General features: G+C 40.1%; 1 non-coding gene across 1 annotated transcript; it reads left to right on the top strand.

Annotated features, from left to right (window-relative positions):
* Positions 1-727: 727 nt before the first annotated feature.
* On the top strand, positions 728-832 carry LOC131238174 (small nucleolar RNA R71). Its single transcript, XR_009167584.1, has one exon. It is a non-coding gene; the product is annotated as a small nucleolar RNA R71 (small nucleolar RNA).
* The last annotated feature ends 4774 nt before the right edge of the window (positions 833-5606 follow it).

Here is a 5606-nt window from a genome sequence, read left to right as displayed (position 1 = left end):
TCTGATTTGAAGAGCTGGGATCATTAATCTCGTACTACGGTTTAGGATTGGGGAGAGGTTGTGCAGGAAGCATCCCCTTTTCTATAATCGTCATACGAGAATCTATCTTTTACATAAAATCTGTAATTCCCCGCATTGCCTGAGCCAGCTTTTGTATGGAATTTTGAACCGGTTCCTCTTGAGGTTTCACTTGATTTGGATTTTGATTGAAGAAACCCTAAGGGGTAGCCGTTTGTCCATTCCTTCAACTAAAGTTTGGATGATTTTCCAACCAGGATTGTACGTATTGGAGTTAGGTCCAGTAAAAGGTCTTTGATAGTTGTTTACGGCATTGGCTTGTTCATTCAACACTCCTCGAAAGGCGGGTATTGTAGGACAGTTTTCAGTTGTGTGAATGTTGCAATCACAGATGCCGCAAACAATTTCATTGACCTATCCTTCTTTCCTTCCATGGCCTCAACTTTCCTTATGAGCGTAGTCACTTTACACTTGAGATCATCCTCTTCTTTCAAAGATATAATCCACCTTTCTCCTTTGATTGAGTTGGCCTAGACGTGGTGTTCGACTTTGGGTAATAGTCCCAAGATTGTGTTTTTTCCCAAACTATCGAGGTAGTCCCATACCTCGTCGATGTCTTTATTAATGAACTCTCCATTACACATTGTCTCGACCATTTGGCGCATGGAAGATGTCACTCCATCATAGAAAAAATTTGTAATGCGCCACGAATCCGTGTTGTGGGCATTAACTGACCAAATCTTTGAACCTTTCCCAACATTGAAAGAATGTTTCATCTTCCTTTTGGGCAAAGTTCATGATCGCTTTCGAGGGTAATCGTTTTATGATGTGGGAAGAATTTTTTATGAATTCCCTCGCATATCGTTCCATGTGCCAATGGATCTAGGCGTAATGAATGTAACCACGTCTTAGCTTTCTCTTTTAAGGAAAAAGGAAAGAGTTTCACCTAATTGTATCCTCGGATACATTAGGAAAACATAATGTAGCTATAATTTCATCGAACTCTTTCAAATGAAATATGGACTTTCGATTCAAGTCCATGGAATTTGGGAAGGAGTTGGATAACTCGGCTTGATGTCCATTTGTCCTGTGTTTTGGAAAAATCATGCATGAGGGCGTACTCACTCCCGGTTGTAGAAAATCTCGTAAAGTACGAGGCGGGGTGCTGTTGCACCTCATTCTCATCTTGGGTATCCTCCACCCCGGGTGGAAGTAGAGGAGGTTGGTCTTCAGCCATACCTAGTTAACTCCGGGGATTTCGAGCGGTGTCTAATCCTGCGATGGATAGTCAACCCCTCAACTAATCCTCCTTCAGTCAAACGTCGAGTGTTGTCACGGGCCCACTTGGGCATGAAACACTCGCAGCCCTCAGTTAAAAACTTAACCCTAGGAAAGAAAATCTAGAACGAAAGAGAGGGAGAATTGGAAAGGGATTACCAAATTGAAGCTCCTAAGTTAAGGACCTGCAAAATAAAACAAAAATAAGTTAGATTCTATAAAGGAGAGAAACGATACTTTAAAAGAAAAATAACAGTAAAGTAATTTCTAAAAGAAAGTATTCTTTAAAGAAAAACGGAAATTTCTAAAGTAAACTAGGAAAGCCTAAACTAAAAAGTAAATTACTACAAGAAAATTGAAAAATAGAGAGTAGGGAAGGAGTGTACCAAAATAGAGATTTCTATCTTAAAGGCCTACAAAATAGGAAGGTTAGTTTCTAAACAAAAATCCTAAAAATAAATTAAGAAACAGAATTAGATTCAAAAAGTGTTAGAATTAGAAAGTTAATAGAACCAAAATAGAAAGTCAATTTCTAAATAACCTAAATTCTAAAAATAACCTATTTCCTACAGAACAGAGGATACTAGAATTAGAAAGTTTCTAAGATCTAAACCCTAATTCTATAAAAAGAAAAAGTAGAGAATTTAGGAAAGAATTACCAATTTAGAGATTTTATGTCAGGATCCTACAAAACAGGAAACAAGTTAGTTCTAAAAATCAAATAGAAAAAATCTAAAACTAAAGTTAATAAAATCCTAATCTTATCCTAATTCTAAAACTAATTAATTTCAGAAAATCGTAACTATCAGTCCCCGGCAACGGCGCCAAAAACTTGTTCACTCCCCAAGTATAAGGTTGTGACGAGGTCGAATCCACAGGGACTGATACCTGTACGTTATCTGAAACCAAGTAGAACTAGAACTAGACTAAGATGTGATCTAAACCAAATAGAATTTAGGAAATAATTGTGGAATAATTATTTAAAACTTTAAGGAATTCAGAGGAAGGAAACTAGGGATTCAGAGGATCCACTTGTAGAGATCAGGGAGATCGTATGCCACTATCACAAATTATGAAAATTTACTGAACTGCCATTGATATAGGTTTCAAGAGATGAAAGGTGTATGAATTAGAGTGGATTCCATCACCAAACCATGCCCAGGAGACAAAGCAAACAACAGAATTAATCTAATTATCAATCAATCAACATGCCATGAAGGTCAGGAAGGTACTGTCATCCTACCATGCCCATGGGACAATGATGAACAACAGAGGTTCCTGACTTCATAAACATAAAAAGGAAAGGAATATTCAAAGCCATTGCACGCCCATTGTAATTTCAGTCACAATATGCCATTAAAAACTAAGAAAAATATTCCTTTAATAATCAACTATATCAACTTCAGTTTAGAAATTTAAATTAAAGGCATAAAGTAGGTTCTCCCATCTCGCTACAAGCTTCACCTCTTAGCCCTAGCTAAGAGGATTAGCCACGCATGGATGGGCTAGATCTCATCAGAAATTTGAGAAGAAAAGCATAATAAAAAAAAAAAAACAAAGAAAAAACCTTCTTTCTTCTCTCCCTGTCTTTCTCTCGCTCCTGTCAGATCTCTCTCTTATTTTCTTTCTCCGATTCTCTAGGAAGAATAACCGCTGGACGACTTCCTCCTTTTCCCATTTCTTTCTGTCTATTTCCTTCCCACGTTTCTCTCTCTTCTTCTTGTTTTTCTTTTGTTTCCTTCTTAAAACAACCGGCCTGCTCCTCTTTATAGCCAAACAAAAACCATCAGTCGGTGAGAGCTTTCTCCCCTTTACGCAAGCAGGTGCGGATGTTTACGCATCAATCACCACAAGACCGGACGCTGGTTCTTCATAGGGCCCATAGTTGCTGTCGATGGACAAATCTACTCCGTCCATTGGATGCGGCTCGAAAATCCAGTCACCTATGTTGATTTTGGCAACGATTTGGAGTGGCCCGCAGATTCTTTCTTAGTGACATCTACCGGGCATTTGAACGGTTGAAAAACCAAACGTCATTGTCTTTTTCAAATCTGTCACCTAGGCGTGAATGAGATGGAATGAGGGACTCTCTTGGGCGGTTTGGATCAAGCATTTGACGTACGGTTGTGGCCCACAGAATTCATCCGCACCTGCGTCATTAGCGCTGCGATGGCTGGTGGGTCCCAGATTGACTTCAGAAGGAAAATCCAATCCGTTCATCACGTTACTCTCGAAAAACTAGCTGAAATAAGGTAATTTTGTATGTCTTTTGGTTCCGCCCATTGAGTCTTTTCTTTCACCGCCCATCCTGCTTTTGATCGCTATGATCTTTCAATTTCTTGCATGATGCCAAAAGGTCCTCTAGGTGAGGTTAATAACCCACTTATCTACACAATGGACGGTCCAGATTGATTATTTGGATGATGAATGGGCCCCACTGAGAAGAACCGGCGGTCCCACGTTCGCCTGCTGTGATGAGGATTCTGTTTTGAGAAGGAGAGTCGGTCAGCGCTTGCTGACCGACTTTTGGTCTTTTGGTGAACGCCCGGTGCACCTATATAATGTGTACATGCACTACCTGTGTGGGTCCCACAGAGATGTTTGTGAGAAATCCAATCCGTCCATCTGGTTCTTCACATGATTTAGGGCGTTGAGACTGAAGATGAGGAGATTCCAGAGATCAGGCGGGCCCCAGATCAGTAATTAGTGGGCTGATCTGCCCGTTGGGCCACTTTCATAGTTATCCAGGGGCTGAAATTTTACATGTACGGTTTATTTATGGTCCTCAAGCCACGTGTGAAGTTTCGAACTGATCAGATGGTGGGAACCCTATGATCTTGTATTTTGGGCACTTTTCAGGCCACTTGAACTTCGATTCCTCGATTTCCGCGGACCCCTGGTGTATAATTTCGTCGCTCTTGGTCTTCTGGAGTCCGTCCCCTGCTTTAGTGTCATCAGATCGGTAAATCCATGCTTTTTAGTGTCCTTTCCCAGTCCAAGCTCATGAAGACGCCCTGCATCACAAATTCAATTAAATTAGGCTATTAAACGGTGTCATGCTTGTAATTTCATGCAATAAATGGGTCTGATATGCAATATTTGACCCTTAACAAGTTACCATTGACTGAGTGCAGGTGATGTTGGATTGTAGAAACGTTGAGGCAGGAGCGCATAACAGATCATCTTGGAGCTTTTTGTCCATTATCATTATATTTTCCTTTATGACCATTGTACTTATAAAGTTTTTGATCATAGTGAAAATGTGATGGAGTTTTTGGTTGTTGTTTGTGAGCTATGCCTTTAGTTATGCTTATTACGAATCAAACTGATGTTGAAAATCCTCCTTGTAGCATCCTAGGATCGGAACCTGGCGAGTGGGCGCTGGGAGCCGAGAATGGAGTTCTATAGAGGCTGTCGGCGCCAGATTTGGCGATTGAGAATTTTGTGAGCCCAGTTTCCGAGTTTGGAGTGTGACACACATTGTATCACATAAATCTCCCAATTACATTGTTGTGTCGCCTTGAGATGTTCGCATAAATCCACGGTAACATTGGGCACGCCGACTAATCTTTATAGTATGGGATGCGGGGGTGAGCCAGATATTTTCATAACTATTTTCCACCCTATGATGATCGCTAAGTGTGATGGACCGCACATACTTTACTAGGCATGCATCTCATATAGAGTGTTTGCATATACCGATACCACTCGTATTTGTGGAGTATGTGATGTATCGGGACTCCTCTATTAGTCTTATGAATAACTTGAATCATCGTAAATTTCAAAGGATAACCACCACTATGAGTAGGGCATTTACCCTCTCAAACCATACATATCCTGCAGGTGAAGACTGAATTGATGATACGGATGGTGATGATTTTGTGGAATATGCGTTCAAATAAAGGAGGAGGATAACACTATTATTTATGTAGTTCGTTACCTATTTTGTTCATGTTTCTATCGTTTACTCTAGACTGATGTAATAAGCTCCCATTGAGAGGGCATTAGGAAGTTTGTGTGAACTCTTCTACTTGGTTGGAATAATAAACGCAGTTAATTTTATTCTCTTGAATGCCTATCTTCATTGATGATGTGTGTGACTTTGGCCATCATTTATACAATCTAAACAATGTGTACGGAAATTAATGCCTGGAATTCCCGAGATGAGCACAGACTCGACCTCAGAAATTAGGGGTGTTACAAGGAATATCTCCATTTTCTTCATTGATTGGTATGGGTAAATTTAAGTTTATAGGATGTGGATTGAACTGCACAGAGGGATCAAAAGACGTAGTATTGATAGAAGGGCC

Source organism: Magnolia sinica, chromosome 2 (genome assembly GCF_029962835.1).
Source record: "Magnolia sinica isolate HGM2019 chromosome 2, MsV1, whole genome shotgun sequence".
Lineage (NCBI taxonomy): Eukaryota > Viridiplantae > Streptophyta > Magnoliopsida > Magnoliales > Magnoliaceae > Magnolia > Magnolia sinica.
This window is presented reverse-complemented; position numbering and strand designations above follow the sequence as displayed.